The following is a 13,905-nucleotide window of genomic DNA, read 5'->3' on the forward strand; positions in this document are numbered from 1 at the left end:
TCATTATGGCTGTGGCCTGGGTCCAGCTGGACTCCTCCTGCTCCAAGCCCCTCCTGTCTCCTCCCAGGCTCCTCCCTCCATCGTCTCCTCTCTGGACTCTGTCTGCCGGCCCCCTCCTGGATCCAGTTCCCACCCATCCCTCCCTCTGTTTTTTCTATGGTGCGAGGACGCACCTTCCGGGAGGGGGCGTAATGTCAGGATTCTGGACTGTCTGTGTTGTGTTTTTGCTCCCCATGTGCTCTGCTACCTAGTTTTCCGTGTGTTTGATTGTTCATTGTTTCCAGGTGTGTCTCCTTATTAGGTTATCCTCCTCACCTGTCTGCCCCTCGTTATCTGCCCCATTTAAGTTCTAGCCTGTGCCATTCTCTCTTGTCCAGTATTGAATGTTCATCTTGTGCTACATGTGTTCCTGTCTGCCCTGTATACCCCGTGTTGGAAGGATTAAAGACTGTGTTTACTGCGAATTCTCCTGTGTCTCCCCGTTCCTCAGTGTAGCACAACCGTGACAGGTTCATATACTGTAAATACCCACTGTAACTGATAATTACCTGCACATGTCCAAATAAAGGTAATTATGGGTGTTATTAGATACATACAGTTTTTACAAACATTTTACAATCGTTAAAAAATCATTTTGTAAATCTCATGACCTATTTTTTGTAATTCATCATGTTTTTGTGTTATTGTAGGGACATGAATGAGTTGATTAAATTAATGTCCGATATGACCAATAAATGGCATAATAAATGGAAAGCGTGAATATTGCTACATGAGAGGCAGTTGCTAGGCCTTAGAGATGATGCCACTGCAAGCAATGAGCAGAGAGAAAGTGTGAGGGGTAGACAGAGAGGATGAGCATACAGGGGTGATGGGTGAGCACCTCCTCCCACCAACAGCTCCGCCGAATTCACCACAGTGAGAAGCATGGCTCAAAAGCTCTGCCAACTCCAAAGCTGAGGGGGGTGCTTTAATACCACACTTCAGATTAAGATAACATGGAGCAGACAAGAACGAGAATTGGAGCAGACAAGAATGGTGGTAGGGCTGATCATAGCTTAGTGGTTACAAATCTGGGCTGGTAATCTGAAAGTTGCTGGTTCAAACCTTGAGATGAAAGATTCGCGAACTAGAGAATAGCTATGTGTACACTCCAAAAAGGCATGTTTAAGAATGTCTGAACAAAAAATAAATAACACAACAGTTTGCATCAATCTTTTTTAATTATGACAACTTCTTAAAACACGTTCAATGTTCACCTAACAAACTACATTGGGTTAATAGAACTTCAGTTTTTTTAAGTTGATTATTAAAAAAAAAGCAAGTTGTTCCAACTAATTTCAATATAATTGAGTGTTGGCCCTGGAACCAATTAATATTATCTACTGTATATCAGTTTAAATTAACTGCTAGCATAGCACATGCTAGATATACCTTTATGTAACCACCTACAACCTAACCACAAGCACTACTGCACAGCACAATAGTAACTACAAAAACTTGAACATAACAGAAACTCTTTTAAATGTCAAACGTAACAGAATTAAACAACAGGTTTTTCCCTTTACTAAAAAACACATAGAATAACACTTCATTTCAACATTTGTTCTCCTTATTCAGCCCCGTGCAAAGACAATGTCATTAAGTTACTACAACTCTTTTTTTTATCAATTAAAGCAGAAATTTTTGGTATCTTAACACAATATTAATATTATTATGCATTTATTTATGTTGTGGTAACAGGTCCCCTGAATATCTTTTTAGGGTGTGTTTACACTTGGCAGGTTTGGTTTGATTAAACCAAACTCTAGTGCGATTGCTCTGTTAGTGCGGTTCATTTGAATAAGTCTAAACGCTGCCATCCAAACCTTGGTGCGGACCAAACAAGTGGACGGAGACCCCCTGAAAAGTGAATCAGAACTAAATGTATTAAGTTATTTTTTTGGTTTGGATCAAAAGAACCAAGTGAATCAAATTATAAGTGTAAAGTGTAGGATCAACATAATTCTCAAGAACAAAACATTGCAAGTTGCTCTAGAGCAGGGACTGTCAACTTCTTCGAGATACGGACTCTCAACCAACCCAGAAATCCCCTAAAACAGAAATGTTTGTGTTTAAATGTGAGTGTAAGAGATCTATAGTACAGGTGCATCTCAATAAATTAGAATGTTGTGGAAAAGTTCATTTATTTCAGTAATTCAACTCAAATTGTGAAACTCGTGTATTAAATAAATTCAATGTTTCCACGACATTCTAATTTATTGAGATGCACCTGTACATCTTGTTTCGATAACAGTCATAAATCCATCCTTTTGCTGAAACAAAAGCAGAGGAACAGCAGAAGTTGAAGTGACAATGAGGAAACCCACAAGTTACAGAACATCCACACGCTAAGCAGAACTTCATTAGTACATGCCAATCTGTTCTCCTGTTGAAACTCTTCTCAACGTGACACTAAAACCGTCAAGCCCTGACCTTTGTCACCTACACAGGAACAGAGTCTGTTGAAAAGTATGTGATGTATGCAAGTATGGTATGTTTGTGATTGTGTGACAGCTCCCATATGGACCCCACATGGCCAGCTAACAGCGAGCCCCCCTGCTGTAACAGATGAATGCTGGGGCTAATTGCTGTAAATGTAGAGGAAGATGGATTGTGTTGCCATGTCACCAGTGCTGCAATTAGAGGCATCAATAGCCATTAGAGCCAGCATGGGTTCCAGGCACTGTCAGTTCGACAGCCAAAACAGTTTCCTGTCAAAAACTGTCACCCACCTTTCCGAATGGCTGTTGAGCAAAGTCAACGAGGTATAGACACACAGAAAACCTCGGTAATGCTTGCTAGAGGAAATTAAAACGTGAGATGGATGTTGGTGCAGCAACAGATGACAGATACAGTATATGCATCTAGAAGAACAATTCAGTTTGTTTAATACGTCAGAAATATTTCAACCAATACTTCATAAGGGAAACTGGGGCTAGTTGTCACACTTTTATCTCCAGTGAATATTTCTCAAGTTTGGCTTGTTTTTGAAATGTACTATCAGAACAGGGCAACAGACTACAAAAGTTGCTAAGCCTTGGCTACAAAAATGTATACCACTATTACCCTGGAAAACAAAATGACAATTCATTCATATATAAAATATATTCAGTGTGACAGCTTGCCCCAGTCCCGCTGAACACTTGATGTGTTTGTACAGTGATGCAGGTCATTATATGACCTCACTTGTCTGCTTATGTGTAATAAACAAGCTATTCATAAGTTCTCTTATGGTTGATGCCACTGTGCACAGACTGAACACAAATTGTTTTAAATAGCTACCCATTTTTTCTCTAATTATACATAATTCAATTGTTTATGTAATATGGGATCTGTAAAGATAAATGCCCATAGTATTACTTTTTTCACTTTAGATTAAAGTTGAGATACAAAAAGTTCTGCAATTGTATCACTCATAATATCTCATTCGGGAAAGTGGACTGTCAACAGCTTTCATAACAAATCATCTTCTGAAAGGCTATTTAGGTCAAAAGAAGTGTGTTATGACACCTCCTGCTCTGAGCATAAATTAACACATGCAGCCACTACCACAGACACTATGAGGATGATACAATCATTTGTAACTGAGGAAAAATGCTACCGAAACTTAAAGGGTTAGTTCACCCAAAAATTAAAATTAGCCCATAAATTACTCGCCCTCAAGTCATCCTAGGTGTATATGACTTTCTTCTTTAAGACTAATCCAGTCGGAGTTATATTAAAAATTGTCTTTGATCTTTCAAGCTGTTTAATGCCACTCAGCGGGCGTTGCATGCATCGGTCCAAAAGAAGTTAAATAAAAAGCGCCCATCTGTAAAAAAAAAAAAGTGTCTCACACGGCTCCGGGGGGTGAACAAAGGCCTCCTGTAGCGAATCGATGTGTTTTTGTAAGAAAAATATCCATATTCAAAACGTAATAATCACTTTAACATTAAAGTGATTATTACGTTTTGAATATGGATATTTTTAGCTTGTTAGCTTGCGCCAACAGTTGTACATGGAAGCAGCTCCGGGCTGATGACGTATAAGTTCAGCGTTGCGCATGCGCCGGTGAGTCTTGTGAAAATCAACGTTTGTTAACAGGAGCAAAGGAAGCAAAGTTTCCTTACTTTAGCAAAGGAAAACGATTCTCCTCTTGGCTTATATCGAAATCCTCCGACATCCTTCTTTACAAATCCTCGTTTTGTACTCCTAATAAGTGACCGTTGTTTTGTTTTGATCTCTCTGCTGCGCTTCTGCGTGCGTCACTTTTGAGCGGCGCATGCACAAAGCCGACCTCATACATCATCAGCCCAGAGCTGCTTCCGTGTACAACTGATGAAACAAGCTACATTAAAGTGATTATTACGTTTTGAATATGGATATTTTTCTTACAAAAACGCATTGATTCACTACAGGAGTCCTTTGTTTCACCCCCCGGAGCCGTGTGAGACACTTTTTTTTTATGGATGGGCGCTTTTTATTTAACTTCTTTTGGACTGATGCATGCAACACTTGCTGAGTGGAATTAAACAGCTTGAAAGATCAAAGACAATTTTTTATATAACTCTAACTGGATTCATCTGAAAGAAGAAAGTCATCAAATCAGCATATTAGAATGATTTCTGAAGGATCACATGACACTGAAGACTGGATTAATGTCTGCTGAAAATTCAGTGTTGCCATCATAGATAAAAACATTTTACAATATGTTAAAATAAAAACTTTTTTTAATTATAATATTTCACAATTTTACTGTTTTACTTTATTTTTCATCAAATAAATGCAGCACTGAGAAGCATAAGACATTAAAACATTAAAAAACATAACTTTTGAATGGTGTTTTTTTTTTTACATATGAAGGGAATTATTTAGCTTTTTATCCAAATTTCATAGTCATTCCAGGTTACTGAGTAACTCAACAGCATTATATACAACATGAGCCAATCATGTTAAAACTGTACCTGTCATGAACAAGAACAGAAGACATATTGTGATTATGTTCATATTATTTTACTTTTGGTGGGTTAATGTGAGGAAAAATCCAAATATGTGACACCACATGGAGTTCTGGAGAAAAAAACAATCAGGCATTCAAGATCAAGTTACAATGGTAAAAGATATGTCACAACAGATGTTGTATTCAATAGATGGTGTGTCTCTCTTTGATTTGAATCACTTGCTTTACTTACACTAACAGGATCAAATTAACATCCTTTCAATGCTATTTAATAAAGTTCTGGCCAACTGGACTGCACATCACTTACTTTTGAGTACTCGCTACAGAACTTTTTTACTCATTTGGCTGCAAGTGTTACTATTGGACCCTGTGTACAGCTGTACAGAGCAACAGTAAATATATATATTCAACATCTCTATTGCTACAGTAGCACATGCTTTTATCAGCCAGCTGTTGGCTTGCGCATTCTGTTTGCACTCTGCCATAATCAAAATGATGCTGGGTACAGTTGAAGCAGGATGGGCCTGCAGAGCAACTGGCAGGGTGATGGCGCTGGCGGTGATGCTACAGAGCGCCCATGCTGTGCCAGGTGTTGCTGTGATTAAAGGCTGAAACAGCAGATCCAGCACTAGGGCTATTTCAGGCAACTCCAGATTGAATTAAATCCGGGATTAACCGTATGATAAATTGTATAACTCTCCTGAGCAACATAAAGTCAAAAATCTAATTATTTTGTCTTCTTCCCATACCCTGCTTTTTGGGAGCCTGATTCGATCTCATGTCTGAACAACATAAAGCTAATTTGTCATTATCTCGGGAGAAAGAGTGACCCGAGGTTAAAGCAAACTGGGTTTGGTTTAGACGTAAATTTTGGAAGTAAACAGAGAGGGGAGTGAGATCATCTGGAATAGTCTAATCTGATGCGGCTGTAATCTCTGTAATCTCGTCTTGATCTGGTAATGAGAATTCACATGACGGCTTTCCTAACCTTAAAACTCACCAATGCCATGTCAGAGAGAACGCAGCATATATTTAGATCACCCTTTCTGTGCTATTTGACATGTCACACTCAATCCGGAGGGAGAAGGGGGAGAGATGATGCAGCACATGATGTGATAGATGAAAACGAGTGCAGCTCATGCAGTGAAAGTGCCAACAATGTGCCACATCACAACAACAGGCAACATATAGACGACAATGTCACATCAAGCTTATCCGCTCAAAAAGAGACAGCAGTCACACGCCAACTCGTCCTCCAGCAACTCACTTGTGTATTTAGAACATCAAGAAAAATTGACTATTTACATTTTTGTTCATTTTTCCATGATTAGTGACAATATGCAGTGATCATGTAAAGTGCAGACACTAATGAAAACAGTTGTGCTGCTCAATATTTATGTGGAAACAGTGATACATTTCTTTCAGGATTCTTTCTTGAATAGAAAGTTCAAAACAACAGCATTTATTTGAAATAGAAATCTTTTATATAACAATTTCTTAAAAAAATAATAATGATAATAATCTTTGTAGTGTATATATATTTGGATGAAATCGTGTGCTGACCTTGGTGCTTTTTTCTACTCTTCATAACGCTCTTTAGTCTTAATTTCCACAGCTGTCCTTCACAACCTCAGTAATGATCTCAATGTTTTTATCCAGAAATTGTGCTAGTTATTTTAATGATTCACAGTTAGATGCCAATTCTAAAGCAACCAATCTTGTTAGTGCAATTGCTGTTTATCTGGGTAAATTTACAGCTTTTATAATTAGTTTTTTAACTCAATTTTCTTAGTTAGACATTAGAATCTCTAAGTTAGAATTTAAAAAAATCCAAGAAAACTAGATTTCAGTGTATATTATAAAATTTGACTGTTGGTCACACTCTACATTACAGTAAAAGTATACAACTACCCACTTAATTACTAGTAATGAGCAACATCTATATAGAATGCCATTAATAATGTATACAGCAACCAGCAATTACTCACAGCTATTGCGACTTTGACTTTCCTTGGACAGGAAATTTCATCCTGAGCTCAGCTACATTCAGGGTCTAAGTCAACAGGGATGGGCGTCATTCAGAATTAAATTAAAATTCTAATTCAGTTACTGATTTTGACATGAATTTGAATTGAGGTACACTGAAGAAAAAAAAGTGTAAAAACTATTTTCCCTCAGCAATTGCTAGTAAATTTCACAAACAATAAGCATTTTGAATTTTGAAATTTTGAAGTAGAAAAACTAGCAGTTTCTTGTAAAATGTACTCCAATAATCTATATTTACAACTTTGAAAAATCACTTTTTACAGTGTAGCAAATAGGATGCAGAATTGCTATTAGAATTTTACAGTTTTTCTCAGTCGCTTTGGTGCATTTCTCACATCACTATTTACATTTGCACAACAGTTAATGCAGTTCTCAAAACAATTAGTACAAACTGCAAAACCTAGTTGATAACCTGCAAAAGCGTGTCACTTGCTCAAAATGGATAGGTCATTCCTCAAAAGCAAGTATTCATGTCAATGAAAGTGTCAGTGTCATCAAGATGAAAAGTCCTGACACCATTGTTTATGAACAAGATAGTCAAATGGCTTTGTCATGTTTTCATTATGACAGTTTACTCTGTCAATGTTTTCCAATGCAAAAAAGTCAGATCTTGGTGACACTACCTGAAAATGCTCAAGACAGCACTATATACTATTTGCACAGCCATTTGAAAAATACAGTAAAGTTACACATTACTGTATTTAGTGAGGTAACTGAGTACAAGACACTGAATATGTATGTTTCACATTTTTACTGCATATGCTCTTTGCAATTCTAATTTGTTCACAGCATTGTGCAAAAGAAAAAATACACCCTTATTTACAACAAACATAAACTCCCTTTGGGTAGAGCTGTGCACAACATTGCAGTACATATTGGAACTGAACATACAACATACATAGTACTGTAATCATGAAATGTTTGAATAATTGAATTTACAGTGGTTCTCCCAACATTTGGCTGCACCCTTCGACCAGCCTCAGCCATTGTGAGGCCGTGATTGACAACATGATCCACAATTGTAGCCCTGATTTCATCAGGGATCCGCCTATGTACTTGGCCTCTTCTTCCTCTTCCCCTGTTTTGTCCCCTTCCCCTTCCTCCCCGCACCCTCACCCCTCTTCCACGAGGCTGCCCTTCCATTTCTGTGTCACAGTATTGTAGAAATGGTACACACTATGTCCTGCTTGGTTCATATATGCTTGTAAAGTGGGGGTTTATGGGATTCAGCTCTGACAGTGATTGTAGAGAAGTGGCTTATCATTGGTTGCAACTAATGCTTCACACACCCCTTCTCATCAGTGAAAGTTGAGATTCACCTGAGAGAAATTGTTCAATTTAGGAGACATTTTCAGGAAAAAAAAGATTTAAAACAATTTGTAAAATTTGCTTGACAGATTTTGACAACTAGTTCAACATTTTTGTATGTAATGACTCAAGCAATGAAATGAGGACTATTAGTTTTATATGGAATGACTATTCAGCATTCACAAGTATAGTTAATTTTGACTGACATGACATAAGCAAATGATAATGTTATAAAACAGCAGAGAGTTGTATGAAAGCAATTGATGCATGTCCAAAAGCATTTGCAATTTGTTCGAAGGAATGAGAAACTGCTACTATGATGTGCACAAATGACTAAATGTTGTGGAGGTTGAACTAACTGTTGTGCAAATGTAAATAGTGATGTGAGAAATGCACCAAAGCGACTGAGAAAAACTGTAATTCAAAAGGTAATAATTTAAATAGAATTAAATATAAAGGAAGAATAGTTTTGATAGTAAATGTTCAAACAACTTACACAATCATAAGATGATATTAATATTACTGTTCATGCAGGACAAAAATTTTTAGTTATTTCTTAACATAACAATAGCATCTATATTTTTTATAAATAAATTAATAGATTAACTAAACAACAAAATAATGAAAAAGTCATAAAAATAATAAAAATACAACAAAAAAATTTTAATTATTTTTGCCACAAACGTTGAGTTGGACTAAAAAAAATCTTGTGGTCAGTTCATTACATATTCCGTTTTTTAGTGACTTTTGGTTTATGAGTAAAATAAGGTTTGTGGTTTACATTGAAGATATTTTACTTTTTGTCCTACAATATAAATTACACTCAATCATGCTTCAAACATTAATTCTGAAACTGTCTACTGTACATACTGAATGGACTAGTTTGTCAGATTTGTCCTATCCTGGTGGTTGCTGGTTTGAGGTATGACTGTGTGTAATTTATGTTGTGAGACTAAATGTGAAAGTCTCTTCAAGTAATGCTCACCACAGACCTCATTTTGCTTATGAATTGAAAATTACTATTCCAAAAATCCATTAGGAAATTCCAGAGGGAATCCATGGTAAATTAGCCTCCCCAGTTGGCCTACAAATTGACATCATAAGGGAACAGCTCTATTCTTAAATTCTGAATTTTGCCCAACCCTGGAGTAGAGAACTCATAAGGACAGACAGGGAGACATAAAGCAATGTAAAAAAGGACAAAACCAACAGGGTTCCTCATTCACTGTACTAAAGGATAAATATGAGTCATGCAAACCTGCTGCTACACCTCTACACCAGCACTCACATCCTTTCTCTGATCTCAGAAGGGGGAAAGAAACCTAGAAATCTCTGTCTGACACCCCATCCCCCTCTAGCATCCACTTTTTTGGCATCTTTTTCAACATATGAGACATGAGAGAGAATAATGAGAGGTAGAGGCAAAGCCGTCAACCTTTCCTCACAATGTGGCATGTTGCTCTCTTTCCAGGAGGTTACTGCTAGGAAAACTATTCAACATTCAAAAGAGTGCTCCACCTGTCCATCAGTCGCTCCTAGCAGAAATCCACACCTCTGACCTCATTCCCATCCTTTCACAGCTACATGTGGTGAAATCCATTCGAAAATAAGCAGCACTGTGCCTTACTCAGTCTGAAGGGTAGAAAATTATGAAGGGTGCAGCCAGGGCATGACTGTGCATGATTGAAACTATATGACAGCATATACGTCACTGACATGTTATTGTCAGAATGATACCGGAATGTGATAATGAAAATAATAATTTAATTAGACAGATAAGTTAAAAAAATAGAATAATAATACAACAAATGTAAGATTGAAATATTCAATCTGATATTTAATATCAGATATTGCCTTTTAGCATCTTTATTTGTTTCAAATTGCATACTGTCTATAGCTGTTTAGATAACACTTTAATTGAAGAAATAATATTAAATAAAACAGCAATTATAAAACAGCATATAAATAATGAAGAAAAAATAATAATAAAATAAAAAAATAACAATGGCAAAAAATTAAATGCATAATAAATGCATAAATAAAATAATAAAGGTAATATATCATAAATAAATAATAATACAAATTAATAATATGTTTGTGTCAAAATACTTCCTATTTGAATTTCTTTGGTCCCATTTTATATTAAGTGGCCCTAATAACTGTGTACTTACATAGTAACTAGATGTGTACGTAGTATGTAACCACAGTGTAAGTACACATTGGTACATAGTATCTACAGCTGTAATATTTGTGTAACTACACATATGTAACAACCCACTGAATGGTATGTGTAACAGGACATTGGTAACAACACTTTTTGGTAATGAAAGAACAAATGTGTAACAGCACTAACAGCATTTTTTGGTAAAGAATGTGTTACACTTTATATTAGATTTACCATGTAATTACTCTGATGTTACACAGCAGCGGCCAGTAAGTTAGGCTTTACGTATAAATTGTGGTTGGTGTCCAGAATGTTACACTTTATATTAAGTGGACAGTTCCTGAGGAGTTACCATTTAAGTACACTGGTATTACAGTGGTGCACCAACTCCACCAACTCGAGATCCAACTCCACCCACTTTACATGTCCCTAAACCTACCCATTTCCACCCCATGGATCCCATTTCCACCCCTAAACCTACCCATCTCCACCCCCTGGATCCCATTTCCAGCCCTAAACCTACCCATCTCCACCCCCTGAATTCCTGTTACACGAGTACTTAGTGAAGTGAAAAAAAGTGTTGTTATTGCAAAATGGTTTCTTTATTAAAGACTTTCGTGTGTACATTTTGTTGGAGGGCCCTTGGTGAAGGGTGTGGGGATTAAGTTGCTCAATTTTGAAAATGCCAGTTGGAATTTGCCCATATTTAGAGCGACTTCAGCCAAGATATTTAGTTATGAAGGTTCATCCAAAGACTCCTGTGAACTAAAGCAGGGGAAAATAAAGAGAAGTCAAAATGACATTTTGCACCATAAGATTCTTAGCCTCTATTGAACTGCAGCATGAAAAGAGTATGTTTGACATCAAAAGAGCAACATCGTGTTGCACACCAAGGGACCGAGCAAGACCACTTGAACACACTCCCACTGTGAGCAGTGAATTTACAGACAAACTTCTTCAAAAAGAAAACAAGATGTGCTGAGCGGAGAGAGGTGGGATAAAAGTCATTGTGCAGGACAGGAGGGGGATTGAGGGAGAGGAACAGGGAGTTATAGAGTTGGAAGGACAAATCAACACACAATGTGGCTACTTTATAATTAGCTGACAAAACTGACAAGCAATTGCAGAGAGTGACTCAAGCATTAGATTAAAGTCTTTTCCATATTTAACACACAGCCCTATACGGCTGTCTGCGCTGAGTGGTAACCAGACTCCTGCAATCCACACATACATACACACACACACACACACACACACACACACACACACACACACTGACGGCTGCTCTAATTGGTAATTATCCCCAAACCCTCCTCATGGGAAAGTGGTACTAATGAAAGTCTTTTAGCACTGGCTCAGTAGGCCCAGGCAGTTCTCCATCACTCTGCGTCTCCTCCATGAGACAAGACAGGAAACGAGCAGGGGACTCTGGATCTCACAGGGCTGACATGGTTAGGTTGGAAAAAGCATGATAAGACTTACTTCAATACAGTTCCTAAAGATACTACCACATGATACTTTCACGTTTTTGATACTATACCACTAAAATTACAGGTCCTAATGTCTGGTGTTAGGGTTAGGGTCTGTACATACCAGAGTTGGTATGTAAGATTCGAAATTTAAAGGAACAGTTTATTCAAAAATTAAATTTCTGTCACCCTCATGTTGTTCCAAACGTGTATGACTTACTTTCTTCTGTGGAACACAAAACAAGAGATTGAAGATTGGAGAATGAAGAATGAAGATTGAGTTTCATTGTATTCATAAGAATTCTGATGCACAGAAAACATAATGTCTCAGTTTTGTATGGAACCCTCATTCCCTGAAGGAGTGAATGGAGACTTTAGGTCTGATGTTACACTGATGCTAGGGGTCTCACTTGGAAGTCCCAATCACCTCTGAGTAGTAAAAAACAGGCCAATGGACATTGGCGAGTGGAATTTGCATGCCCAGCCACTCCCCCGTACACAAGGGTATATAAGTAGGCGGCGTGAATCCACTCATAACAGGTTTGTGCTGAGGAGCCGAGACCATGTCCTGGCCGTTCAGTGGTGTAGTTCAAGGTTGTGGCAGGAGGGATGTAACGTTTCGGTTCCCTCCTTCAGGGAACGAGGGTTACTTACGTAACCGAGACATTCCCTTTTAGTCAGTCACGATCGACGTTGCGTCGACACTGATATTAGGAGTCCCTATAGAAAATGCCACAACCACTGAACTGTGTTATGAAGGTTGGCAATGCAGATGTAGGCAAGTTCTCATGTGCAAAGTAACAAATGGCATGCCAAGTCACAACCTACCCAGTGCACCATCATGAGCCGAATAGTCTTTCATACCAAAACGGGACTCACAGCGAGGAGGGTCACAGCTGCTGCTTCTTTACCCAGAGTAAAGAAAGAGTGCATCAGCTCTCTCAATTCCAGTTGTGATCAGCTGCATTACACTAGGGAAGCGTGCCTATGTCCGTGCAGAGAGGGATGCTACAGAGACCACATCCTGCCCAAAGGGAGGTGACATGTGGGGAGTACCCATATGGACTGACCGGCAGGGCAGTACTACATATGACATAAGTCACTGCGATAGGTCCTGCCTGAAAAGTGGAGGAACTACTACCAAAGCAGAGACTAGACAGAAGTAATTCTGTCAAGGGAAGACATGGGTTTACCAAAAGGGAAAATACATACATATTTACACACATGGGAATACACACATTGGATCACCAGAAGGGAATCACTACTCGGGGCACCGAGTTCAGTACAGGGGCTGATCGAAGGGGCAAGTAAACACAAGTACTGAGCCTGGCATCAGGCTTCTCCGCTGAGCCTGACAGCTGAAGGGTGCTGGAGGATGCTCAGTTCAGAGTTTGTCAGGTGAGGAACACCTCTGGAGAGATGAATGGCACTTGCACCCCCTGTTGAAGGGGAATGGCGCTGCAAGCGAGACACCGAGCCGGTCTTCCCGCCACTTACTTGTTAGTACCCAACACACAAGAAGAAACCAGCTCAACCCAGAGGCTGTAAAACCTCACACGGTGTTAGGTGTCGCCCAGCCCGCGGTTCTACAGCGCCTCTCTGTCTGCTAGAGAGGCGCTGTGCACCAGCACCCAGGAAGAGGCAACACTCTGAGTGGAGTGAGCCCTCCCTCTTGGGGGGAATAGCTCACCTTGTGTTTGGTACACCAAGGTGATGGTATCCACTAGCCAGTGGACCAACCCCTGTTTGGAGACAGCCTTCCCCTTCTGCTTTCCTCCAAAGCAGACAAAGAGCTGATCAGAACTTCTAAATCTCTATGTGCGGTCCACGTAAACTCGCAGAGCGCAAACCGGGCACAGCAGTGCAAGGACTGGATCTGCCTCCTCCAAAGGCAGTGCTTGCAAGTACACCAGCTGGTCCCGGAAAGGAGTGGTGAGAAC

The sequence above is a fragment of the Sinocyclocheilus anshuiensis genome, unplaced genomic scaffold (genome assembly GCF_001515605.1).
Source record: "Sinocyclocheilus anshuiensis isolate Anshui unplaced genomic scaffold, SAMN03320099.WGS_v1.1 scaffold209, whole genome shotgun sequence".
Lineage (NCBI taxonomy): Eukaryota > Metazoa > Chordata > Actinopteri > Cypriniformes > Cyprinidae > Sinocyclocheilus > Sinocyclocheilus anshuiensis.